The sequence below is a fragment of the Mercenaria mercenaria genome, chromosome 8 (assembly GCF_021730395.1).
Source record: "Mercenaria mercenaria strain notata chromosome 8, MADL_Memer_1, whole genome shotgun sequence".
NCBI classification, from domain to species: domain Eukaryota; kingdom Metazoa; phylum Mollusca; class Bivalvia; order Venerida; family Veneridae; genus Mercenaria; species Mercenaria mercenaria.
Window position 1 is genome coordinate 216,629 of NC_069368.1, and position 13,486 is coordinate 230,114.

The 13,486-nt window shown below is 33.8% G+C and overlaps 1 protein-coding gene across 1 annotated transcript in view; it reads left to right on the plus strand.

The window, feature by feature from the left end:
• The first annotated feature begins 6,838 nt into the window (after positions 1-6,838).
• LOC123523222 (uncharacterized WD repeat-containing protein alr3466-like) overlaps positions 6,839-13,486 on the plus strand; it is a 102,230-nt gene continuing 95,582 nt past the window's right edge. The window contains exon 1 of the mRNA XM_053549229.1: positions 6,839-6,982. The gene's annotated coding sequence lies outside the window, so the exon portion shown is untranslated. The remainder of the gene's footprint in view (positions 6,983-13,486) is intronic.

Here is a 13,486-nt window from a genome sequence, read left to right on the forward strand (position 1 = left end):
TCTACCACAGACACTTGGGGGTCAGAACCTGTCACCCCTCCCGATCTGCCCCTGCCAACCTTCAGCCAATATATTTTCGCCTTTTAAATCAAACTGAGCACATGTCTTGAACATACAACAACTTCTGTTACCATTTCAATATGTTTAAAAAATCTCCCATACAGTATACTATCAATGCTCAGCATTGATCGAGTATGGGAATTTTTCAAACATTTTGAAATGGTAACAGAAGTCGTTGGATGATCGAGACATGTGCTCAGTTTGTTCTAAAAAACGAAAATATATTGACTGAGGGTTGTCAGGGGCGGCCTGGGAGGGGGAGGGGTGCTGACCCCCAAGTGTCTGTGAGCTATATACCGCAATATTGACCTTGTTTTTCAGCCATGATATTTTATGATGCGTTGTTTTTGATCCTTCTCGACCAATCAGAAAACGCGCACCTTACACCGTATAGGAGAATCTGTGGAAACCTGTACGCTGAATTCTCTTTTTTTTACGTCATTATGAATTTAAAAGAAATGAAAACGAAATATGATGTATACTGTGTTGTTTATTATTTGAAGCGTATGAACAGCATACAGAAAAATATATATATATACATAAAAACAGCCTAGAGAATATAAAAAGTCACTTTGTCTACGTGTGCAAACCTCACGGTGTGTATTTAAAGTTACTATACATATTTTTTCCAGAACGGCCCTCTTCAAACAATTTTCAGATGCCGTGATTGTTTTCATGCCACTGTCAGTAAAATATTTTACTAAACTTCTTGCGTAGGAAAATATTAAGGTATTAGAGCACTAATAGTAATGTTTACAAAATGGCCTTTGCTTGGTATATTCTAAAAGGTAACCGTATTTTGCACTATTTTGCAATTTTTGAACAACTTTTACCGTGCCGTTTTTTATAAATTTTGTATAACTTATGGTATCTCCTCAAGCTCAAGTAGAGACAAATTTCAAGTGACAGCCACTATCCAAAACGTTTGCAGAGAACTCATTTCACCATTAATTTTAATAAAAGAAACATCAAACTATTGGTAAACAATTATAAAACACAAAATAAAAATGTCAATATCATTTTTTCTATGGTGCCTCAAGTAAACGTATTTAATGAGACAGAATTCATACTTCACATTGAAAAATAAGGTCAAATGCTGTGTTTCTTGTTTTGAATTTTTGCTTACTCCATTTCAAAATAACCTTAGAGCAGGCGTAAAACCTACCTAAATTTCTTCAAAAATATATAATCTAAGAGTGAAAGCAAAATAGAGAACTTTCACCGTGTGTAACTCAATATTTTCAAAGATGTGTAACTCAAACCCCTTCTGTTTAAGTAGTTAATTCACTTTGAACACCAAGAAATCGCTTATAAGATTCATATTTTTCCATTTTTGTACAAGAAATCAATAATAAGTCTGAAAGAAGTAAAATCTTACTAAAAAAAAGGAAAATAAGCAAAAAAAAAATGTTGGTCCCAGTAGGGTTTGAACCTACGCCCCCTAAGAATTGCAGTAAAAGTAGGAATTATGGTAGGAATTGAATACTCTTCAAAAAGGAGGTTCTCTATTAGTGATCTAATACCTTAAGACCAGTTAAGTAGGGACGACATGGGCGTATTTATTGAAACGCTTAAAACCGGAGGAGCTTACACTCGTGCCGTCCTGGGAAGAAGTAACATGGTTTCAGACTTGAGAAGGGATCACACGTTTCACCGTATTACATCTTTATTTTTTTACTAAGTTAGTTTTTAATTTTTGAGAGAATTAAATAAAATACTTTCATAAATAATTTACTTACGAGAAGAATATAAAAAAAACGTTCGCGCTAAAATATTTTATACAAGATTGAAATTCGGCAAGCGTGCGGGAAATTTCATTACCGTATTTCCTTTGATAACTTGAAAGTGTTATCAATGTATGTCTCTAATCAACTTGATTTTATATTGTTGACTGCGTAATGTATGATGGTGACACATGTTACTAATGTACTAACTAACGGACCTTAACAAACGAGCTCCTTTCTGTTGTACATGGGCACAGTAATAATTACGCAAATTTTAGCTTTTTCCTTCAGATAACAAAATCAATTTAAATAACTATGCGTGGTTACTTTTCTTATAAATATAATGACTTACAAATTATATATTTCGCGTAATATGCGTATCTTTTGTAAATCGGCATAGTGACTATATTTAAAGAAAACTTGCGACATTCAATATTTCGCCAACAATGCGTTGTTAGAAGTCGTTTTTTCATTATTAATTCAAAAAATAATTATTTGTTTTCCGAAGATTCTAAGGGCATTTACTGAAGTAAAAACTTATTGCAAACGAGATGTCAATTAATTTGCAAACAAATTCAGCTTTAAAAGACTTACTTTATCAATTTGCACCCCTGTTGCAATTATTGGTAATCTATTTGATTGTGACAGAAGATTAATTACAATTATCTAATATTCAAAACGTAATAAAAATTATTTAGAATAAAAGAAAATCTATGCTTCGAACTTCCCAAAGAATTTGCCGATTTGGAATCGGTCTTGTAACCGGTATCAATACATTATTTAACTAAAAAAGCATGTGACGGGTATTAAAAATCTTTCAAAGTAAACCCGAGTAGTCAAGATGATCAGAAATAAACATTTATTTCTTGGAGATATCTACTTTTATGTCGCGAACACTATTTCCGTAAATCTCGTATACAAAAATAACTTTTAATAAACTTCTCTCAATTATTTTTTTCTGATTGAACAGGGTTATAGATCTTTCAAAAAATAATTTAAAAAGTTGTTTATATAAGAGAAGTTTAGTTAATTTGAGTTCATATTTAGGCTCGCCGATTTTCAATGTGTTATAAAAACGTTTTGTGTGAATATATTTCATTTTTCTTTTGTATTTCAATTATTCATGTTATATACGAATGAATTTTGTCATAAAGCCAACAAAAATACCACTTACTTAAAAATACGGGTGCATTACGGTTATTGAAATGTCCTGGCGCTCACCGAATTTCAATCTCGCATAAGACCATTTTAGTTTAAACATATTTTATTTCAGCAATACATGAAACATTTACAGAACAATTAATTAAGGAATTGGACAGAAAGCTATATCAGCTTACCGTTGTCCTCTCCTTATTGGTACAATTAATTTTTTTTTTTCATGGCATAACTGATTGTACATGAATACAGTATTATATGAAAGAAAAAAAAAACAATGACATTTTTCAACAAAACAGTATTGATTTGCATATCTAAAATAAATAATATTGTTACGTAAGATTCATTAAGATTTAAGAGTCTTTGCATCTTGAAGCAATGCATATAATAGAACCATTTTGAAAAAGCTTGTGAATTAACATTAACAAATGTCATTAAGAGGGGTATTGGATACTAATTGAAATTGAAAGTGCAAAGTGAAATAATAATACATTGTTATGAAACATAGAGTATAAACAAAAAAAAACGTAAAAAAGATGAAAGGATGAACGGATAAGGAACAGTGTGAAAAAAAATAAAAACAAGCAAATGCGATGAATTGGTATCCCCCGCCGAAAGGGTTTATGGTGAGGAATGGCAAAAAGATATATCCGGCAAAAAGTTAAGGATGTTAATAAGAAGCAAATAATTTCATTAGTCAAAATCAATTTAACAGAAAACAAATGTTTAATTAAAGAGTATTAAATTGTATGATACTTTGATCCTGACTAAAGAATTTATTTTGAATGGGATAAGCTTACTGTAATAAGCTTAGCTTTTAAAATTAAATGCAGTTAGTTGACCTGTGAGCTTGAAGTTTAACTGGAACGAAATATTGTCTTTGAGTGGTTTGGCACCCGGTGTTGCTGTTTAAAAATGTACATTGAACTTAAAAGAACAGATGTTCTTAAGAGAACACAGGTAAGATATCTTAACATGGCTGAGGCAAGGTTTGTGCAGTCACAACTTAACATGTTGAAGGTTTGAACATTTAAAAAAAAAGGAATGGAAATATATATATGTATATATAAAGATATATGGATATATTAATTTTTAGGGGGGGGGGTGCAGGGAATGGGAGAGGAAACAAAATTTCACATGTTGATTATAATATGATTGAAAATTAAAAAAGAAAAAAAAAAGGTTAAAAGGGTGAAGTGGGGGGGGGGGGGTCAGAGGATGCATGATCAGTGGTGGCATGACTGGGTGGAGAAGTGTGGTGGGGGAATGGTACAACTTGGAAGGTTGAAAAAAATCTAAAATAAGAAATGAAAAAAAAAAAAATTTATTTTTGGGGGGGGGGGGGGTGGGGTGGGAGGGGAGGGCGTGTGACCAAGGCAAGTGGGTGACCAGGTTGGGTGCGCAACTTCACAAAGTTTATAATAAATGTTCACAGAAAAGAATGAAAGAAATTTAATGAAATTCTGCCAAATGGTAAGTTTGTTATGTACAAATATGTGGATTTTTAGACAATTAAAGGGCAATAAACTCTGGTTACAAAGAAATCCGTACAAAATTGTCTGTGCACAACCACATTATAGTGCTCTAAATTCTGTTAAAGTTTCATAGTTCTAGGTCAAATATATCAAAAGTTATGATGCAGAAATTGCCATATCTATAGATCTATAGTACCCTATATAGTTAACACTAGAAACTTCTAAGGGCCATAACTCTGGTGTTACTTGGGCAATCTGTCTGAAACTTGATGGGCCCCATAACCTTATAGTGGTGAACATGAAGTTTGTTTGAAAAAAATCTAAAATAAGGAATGATTTTATTTTTGGGGGGGAGGGGTCGGGGGGTAGTGGGGGAGGTGTGTGACCAAGGTAAGGGGGTGACCAGGTGTGGGTACACAACTTCACATGTTTACAATAAATGTTCATGGAAAAGAATGAAAGAAATTTAATGAAATTCAACCAAATGGTAAGTTTGTTATGTACAAATATGTGGATTTTTATACAATTAAAGGGCAATAACTCTTAATTTACATATAAATCCAAATGAAATTGTGTGTACACAACCACATTATGGTGATCTAAATTCTGTTTAAGTTTCATAGTTCTATCAAAAGTTATGATGCAGAAATTGCCATATTTATAGTACCCTATATAGTTAACACTAGAAACTTCTAAGGGCCATAACTCTGGTGTTACTTGAGCAATCTGACTGAAACTTGACGGGCCGCAAGAACTCATAGTGGTGAACGTGTATATGAAGTTTTAAATAAATATTCCCAACCATTTCCTAGATATGGCTCCGGACGGACGGAAAGACGGACGGAAGGACGGACAACGCCAAAACTATATCCCTCCGACTTTCGTCGGGGGATAATAAATAATAGCCGAATCTTGTTTACTCTATTGGATTTCAACATGTATAGATAATACCAGGGAAATGTAGTGGGTATGAATTTGCTACCTATGAAACAGTACATCATTTTATCTCTAGAATCGTTTCGTTTCTCTTATGTATTTTGGACAGCAATAAAGATTGATATATTGGTGTAGAGAGATAATGAACTATTACCCTTAAAGGCAAAGAAAATCTCCTATATAAGTGACCCCCCCCCCCCCCCCACGCCACCCCCACTCCAAATACCAGACCTTTTAATCCCCAATATACAAGATCTTATCTGGTCCAGTCTGATAAGGGTCTATGAAACCCCTGTAGACTTGACATGTAGCCTAATTATTGTCAGAGTTTATTGCCTACAGATAAATTGGTTATTTCCTGTGTTTTGCATTTTATTGATTGATTTTTTTTAGAATGTACACAAAATTATTTTAATTGATGTTGAGTAATGTCCCGGCCAATTAAATTATAACTCTTATAGCAAAGCAATTCTCACTCCATTAAATAATTATTTAAAACTAAATAAAAGAAATTAAAAGTTTGTTTATTCAATGATTATGATCTTTTTATCAAAAGTAACAAAATAAAACCAGAAAAAATGATGATTGCTGGATTTTATTAGAAATTAAAGAAGCGTTCAGTTGCATTTTTAATAGATAAAATGGAATCTGGACAGAAGGATTTTATATATTAAAAATGCATAATTCCCATTGTGTTGTCTAAATAACATTTCTTTTATGTATAATAAAATCCAGCAATAAAGAGATATCATTGTTCAAAATAATTATACACATAATTTATTATTTCTAAAAGCTATGTGCCTGAATGAATTTTTTATATTTTTGATTAAAACAAAAAAGCAATGATGAAATGTAATTGTTAAAAAACTTGATTATTAAAAATATGATAAAAACACTGTTGTATCTTATCACTTTGTTTATTTAGCCCTAATTCAATCAAGCTTTCTAAACTCGTTATAAAGGTGGGAACTGATTTGCTATGAAGGTGAGAAATATCACCTGTAATTTACGTACTGCACAGTAGCTATACAGCAGCTTATTATGATAAACAGAAGCATGTCTATCAATGGTCCAGTCTTGTGTATTGGCCATTACCACCAATACGCAGACCTTATCACTCCCATAGGCCACATACCTGGCATACCAGAATCAGTGTCTTTAACGATGACATTGATGGAAGGGTTACAGAACTGGGAAACAGTGGCTAGTAGATCAGTGCGTAGCTTTGTGTATTTTGGACAAAGGAAGTAGTGGTAAGAGTTTTCTATTTCACCGCATTCGCACAAGGGAGAGTCAATGATATTTTTCTCAAATAAATCAGATGATAGAGAGCTGCAGTGGGTACGCAATCTTGTATGAAGGACTTGCAGTTTGCGGTCACCAGAATAGAAGTAACCGGGGACATTTGGTAGATCTTTATTTAACATCCGCTTTTAAAAACGAAGCTGTTGTAGCATTTTGTGTCTGAAGTGGAAGAGCATTAAAATCTCTGATAACAGAAGGTAAAAAGGATTGGAGGTGTAATAAAAGTCAGTATGTGTAAGAATGTATTGCGTGTCATTAGCATTTCTTAATGGATAACGATGATCACTACCAACTAAAGACGGGACAAGATCTGAAAGATATTGCGGGGTAAGATGGTTTTTCATTTTATAAAAAAGAATAAGTTTATGTTTGTATCGTCTGTTCTCCAAAGATTCCCACCCAACCTCCCGCATGAGTTTGTCAATAGATACAAGTTTTGTTGATCCGGTAATAATTCTGGCCGCTTCATGTTGGATTTGTTCTAGCTCTCTTTTTTCATACTGATTACAGTTGTCAAATAATACATCACCATATTCCAGAATTGGTCGAAGACCATTTTGCGCGAACGTACTTTATTTTCCTTTCAAAAATCAATTATTTTTTATTATACATTTGTATGTGGTTAAATTCAGTCATAAACCCTGCAAGTAAAACATTTATTAAAGAAAAAAAAAACAAAGCAAAACAAAATGTCAAATTTAATGCATGGATCCTTTGACTTTTCTTTTACATTTTGTTGTTTAGAACGATAATACATTTGTGAATTTAGAAGATTTCTATTAATTTCATTGTAACAGACAAAAAAAAAAGCATGGGGGAAAAATGTTTTTTACAATGCTCACTAACTTTCAACAAATTCAAAACATGTAAGAGGTGCATTACAAAAAAAGAACGGGGACGAAATTGACCGGTCAGCGATTTGACGCAATACATACTTCACCGCAGTTGGGCGGTTGTTTACATAGAATTTCAGCTAAGGTGTTTCGTTTTGAAACTAACATATTTTTTTACCGATTTACTGATAGAAACAAACAAGATTATCAGGTATTCGTCTGTATTTATTATGTATAACAAGTAGAGTGCAGAAAAATGTGAAAATTTGGTGTTAAATGCAAACTTCATAAAACTTAATTTCCACTCGGTTTTTGGCATATTTTGGTCCGACGTTACAGTTTGACCGTCACAATATAAAACAAATGTATACGTCGGATTAGTTCGACTATAGCTGAATGTACACGTAAAATAGTGATAGGTAGTTTGTTTTATTGTCTCGAAAATTTATTTCACAACGGCCTGGGAAGTGAACCCATTGCTCGCATCCCGAGATTCTGGCCTTCAGTAGACATATGTATATTTTGAAGGGGTATCATATTTCACTACATATTTTTCATTTTTGATTCAGTCTTGTCATATTTTTTGTCCCAGGTCCGATACTAGTGCCTGTGATACAAAACTGTCTTTAGAGCCGTAGGAATAGCCACATGCGGGATATTTTATTATTCTTACAGGAGAGCCGTAGGAATAGCCTAAGGGTTTTTACCCCGCACGCAGTGAATTTTCTTTCCATTTTTGCGAAGTTAAAACATTGAACTCACTGGGAAAACCTCTACCAGCTGGCTCAAAACTTGGAAGCATTTGAAAAATGTCAATGAAAATCGCTAAAAATACCGAAAAATACTCACTTTTTGCTATGTTTTCCTTCGATTTCTCCGACGTGCCACTTCCCTCTATACGATAACTCTCGTTAATTCTCACGATACTTTGATGACGCAAAATAGCGCGGAATTCAAAAGAGCGAATTTGAGCAGACTTGAGATTTAGTTATCAGTCGCAAATAACCACTTAGTTAAATGATTTTTGCAGTGGCGTAGCTTCTTAGCATAAGGCACTGCAGGCCCGGGCCTGCAGATTACCCGAGAAAGAGAAAAAATAAAAATGCCAAATATGCAATAAAAATCGAAGGGTAAGTGGGGTTAGGCTGTAAGGCCTAAACAAATTCTTTGTTTCCGGTAACATGCTCAAAAAAATTAGGGTAGGTAGGTCGGAAAAACTTTTCTGGGGGGATTTTGTTTTTATTAAGGGAGACTTTTCGGAAATTATTTTTGTGTCAAAAATGAATACAAAAAGTGGGGTTTAGAGCATCAGTAATTTGATTTATAACATCACTGTCCATGTTTAAAGCATAAAAATTGCAGTTTTGCAACTTTTTGTAAAAAGTTGAAAAAAATGTTCTCCAAGGCCATAAAAACATTTAGGGTCGGGCCAAAAATTTAGGGTAGGTCGGGATACCGGAAACAAACAATTATTTTTTTTACGCCTAATGAATTAGTCACTAACGGGAGCGTACCTGGATGATTCTGAATTGTACGCTAGATATGAGCAGCATAGTTACGAACGAAGCAGCGATGCTGCGAGTATGATGTTATTGTAGGTGAGGGAGGGGGTCTCCATCTCCCAGAAAATTGAGATTTCTCTAGTGAATGCTTTAGGCAAAAGATGCGTTCTCTTGCTATTCTAGCGTTAATCTATTTTGTTTGTCACATTTGTACTAGGCCTAGATCTACATATTACGGAGGTGTAATCATTTAAAATCAAAGATTAGCACACCGCTCATTCTTAATGGCAGGGATCGTGACATTGTCTAAAAGCAAAAACTGCAACTCGAGCAGCCAGGATATTTTGAGGAATACAACCATTTTTAGTATACTTTATTTACAGTGAAGAGTTCTAATTAACTTGACCATGAAATTGTGTATCGCTCTAGCACGGCTGAGATTTAGAACGTTGAAGAATCAGAGTTCTGTGAATTGCTCTACACAATATACTCCCTGTTTTCGTACATTAGACATCAATGTAACAGTAGATATATGGTTATGTTTCAAAATATTTGTGTCACTGAAACACTGTGTCATTCTATGATATATTTTATTGTACAGCTGCCAAGACCCGCTCAAGCCAAAGGGGCCTAACACTATGGCAGTTTGGGTAACTGCATCTAACTGCTACACACGTGAAAACATCGAATATTCGAACCGTGTGCAAAGCTGTCACTATGATTATTTACGTGAAAACATCGAATATTCGAACCGTGTGCAAAGCTGTCACTATGATTATTTCTTTATATTATTCATTTAATTTCTCCACAACGTCAAGATTACATACGCAATGAATGGAACGTTAAAATTAAATTACCCAGCATATCAAAGGTATACTAGTTTTTTTGTTTTTTTTTTATCGTAATTGAAATCTTCGCCAGGGTACCTGGATGATTTTGAAATGTACGCCGAATATGAGCAGCATATATAGCTACGAACCAATCAGATGTGCTGCGAATGTGGGGTAGGTGAGGGAGGGGGTCTGAATCTCCCGGCGGATTGGGTTTTTGGGGCCTCCCCTTGAAAATGTTGAAAACTGTTCGGCAAGGGATGTGTTCTCTTGCTATATTTCAGCGTTAATATATTTTGTTTGTCACATTTGTACTTCATATTACAACGATAATCATTTGAATTCACAATTTATCGCACCGCACAAGCTTACTAGTAGGGATCGTGACAGTGTCTAAAATAGCAACTGGAACAGCCTCGGATACTTTGAGGAATATAACCATTTTCCGTATAGAGTTCTATGTAATTTACCATGCAAATTGTGTGCTTCAATAGCTCGATCGCTCTGGCACGATACTTGGCCCCTACTAGTATTCATTAATAATCTTATCTAAGATTTTAAAATGTTGAATATCTATTTCGCAGATTTTTCCGTTTTTACTTCGATACAAAGATAAATAACAAAATGAATAATGCCAGACTTAATGTGTTGAAAAGTCAGACTTCTGTGAATTGCTCTATACAAAACACTCCAGGACAAAACAACTTTAAATCAACAGTAACAGTAAATATATAGTTATGATTCAAAATATTTTCGTCACTGAAACATAAAGATTGCATACTTATTAGGCAATGAATGGTGAGATCTTCGTCAATGTTTAATTTAACGCATGACTTCTGCACCCGTATTTTTTTTTTTATTTTATTTTATTTTTTTTGACAGAGTATCGCACAATGATTCCCTTTAAGTGATGTTCTATATCTAAAACATCAAATTATACATGTATATCAAATATAAATCATTGGCTAGACTTTTTGTACTATAAGTATTTATACTTTGTTTAGCTTAACGTGCAATTTGTCTTATTTTAAACCTGTTGCATATTACTGTTAATTGAATGTTTACGTAAACTAGACTTGTTCATATTTTCAAATGTAAAATTTGCATGGATCTATAGTGCACCTTGAAGATATGGTCTGTAGCTTGTATCCGCTCGTATCCGTTTGTTATAATGTTCGAAACCCCGCACGAGGTGTTTTTTTTAATACGAGTAAGCCATCAAGCCAAGCTAGATTTGTGAACAATTCATGGCCTTATCCAAGTTCCAGTTCATGGCTAAAGTTATGTTCAAAGGAGGCACCCGGGGTCTTCCTCCCAACATCACTGTTAGAAGCTGGATAGTTCTTTTGAGACACAAACACGAACTTGTATGAAAACATCTGCGGATGTTTCTAAATTGATTATCAGTATACTTGTGGCTGGCATGTGTAAATGTTGAGTTTTGCTCAGCCCGGGGCTAGAGGGTGTTGACAGTAGCATGCAGTGTCACTACCGTCCGTGAACATGATGAACTGGCTCAATCAAACCGAGCCTGCAACATTTTCGTTTTTGTCCTGTTGAGCGACCTCAGTCCTATGCCCAAGGTACACTGTTTCTGAAAATATCCCTTTTACAGCATCAAATCAGGATTTCACGGTACTGAGAAGATTATGATAAATCTAATTAATAAGGGCCATCCGTTAATTGGTACCACATGGGCCATACAGTAGATTATAGACATCAGTTCACATCTCATTTCATATCTATATAGCATAATAGCCTACTGAAGAAATAGTACATCTGCGGGACATGTTAGACAATTGTTTACATTATATGATAAGTACAAAAAGTTTAAGTAATGTATAATGAAGAAAAAATATAATAATGATTAATATTTTTGCAACCTGTATGTTAATAAATAGATTTTTTAAAATGTGAAAAGATGTGCAAAGAGTTTATAATTCGGCATAGTAACAAGTTCTAATTTATGTAACAGAAATAACCCTAAACCATAGAGGGCGTTGATGGTAACATGCGTCCATGAACAGGCTTAGTTTTGTTATGTTGAGCGATCTGTGGAGTTTTCATTTTTTCTATTTCTTTTATGATCTAATAATAGTTATCTTGTAGAAAGTAATGAAACCTGGTAACTTTAATCATATTTTACACTATTTAGTTATAAATTTGAAATTAAATCAGTATAAATACGTTGATGTGTGGAAGTCAAGTATATGATTGTTTGGGTTACTTTTAAAGATACCATAAGAGAGGTTGGAGTCATTTTAATGTAATATTAACATCAAATGAATAGCGTTCAATCAGTTAGTAAAATAGTTGTTAGGGGACGGTAATCGGTTATGTGGACAGTGGCAGAAAAGTAAAATAATATTTTAGCTCCAGCATGAGACAGACAAATAGTCTGGCCTTAGCTTCAACGTAAGTAAAATTTTGGTCTGAATGAACAAGTGAGTGAGCGAGTGAGAGAGTATTTACATATTGGGCATCCCACCTATCATGTGGCCTGGAATCCAAAGATATTCCAGGATTGATCTTAAAATCTCAAAAAAGCAAATATATCATAAAACTGGGATGCCCAATATGTACCCTAAAGTCGTTACTCTCTCACTCGCTCACTCACTTGTTCATTCAGACCAAAATTTTACATACGTTGAAGCTAAGGCCAGACTATTTGTCTGTCTCATGCTGGAGCTAAAATATTATTTTACTTTTCTGCCACTGTCCACATAACCGATTTCCGTCCCCTAACAACTATTTTACTAACTGATTGAACGCTATTCATTTGATGTTAATATTACATTAAAATGACCCCAACCTCTCTTATGGTAACTTTAAAAGTAACCCAAACAATCATATACTTGACTTCCACACATCAACGTATTTATACTGATTTAATTTCATATTTATAACTAAATAGTGTAAAATATGATTAAAGTTACCAGGTTTCATTACTTTCTACAAGATAACTATTATTAGATCATAAAAGAAATAGAAAAAGTGAAAACTCCACAGATCGCTCAACATAACAAAACTAAGTAGGCCTAGAGCTGGAAGGTAAAACCCTCCCCCCCTCTAGGGATTTTTGTAGACCCCATTATTTTTGAAGCCCCTTGTATGTAGATCATATTTCTGAATTCTGCCATCTGGCAAGCGGGTTCTCTATGAGGTACAGCCTGTTATTTACGTTACCTTAACAATTATTTAATAAATGATAAAACTGGAATGTGGGGATTTATATGGTAGAAACAACCAAAATCATCAGCAAGTGGGTTTAGTAATATGCAGAATATGATGTTGTCAATGTTCCGGCTTAGTTTTGTTCTCTAAATCGATCAATTCATTTTGTAATTTACGTTACCATTCTGTTTTATAAAAATACTCATATCAATTAATTCAATAGGTTTAATTATCAGAAAATATCAGATATGTCTAAAGTATAGTATTTTCAGATACACATTACATTAGTGTTTAAGAATTTTTCGTTCAACAGTTTTCAGAACAAGTATGTTACCATTATTATATACGTTACTAAAATTCACGATATATTATTTTCATTTCTCAGTCAATATATTGTTTTTGTAATCCTAATAATGATGTTCAAACTTAGATAATGCGAGTATCTTATCAAGTTCGAACTAGTTTGATATAAAAATGCATATAGCCCAGCAC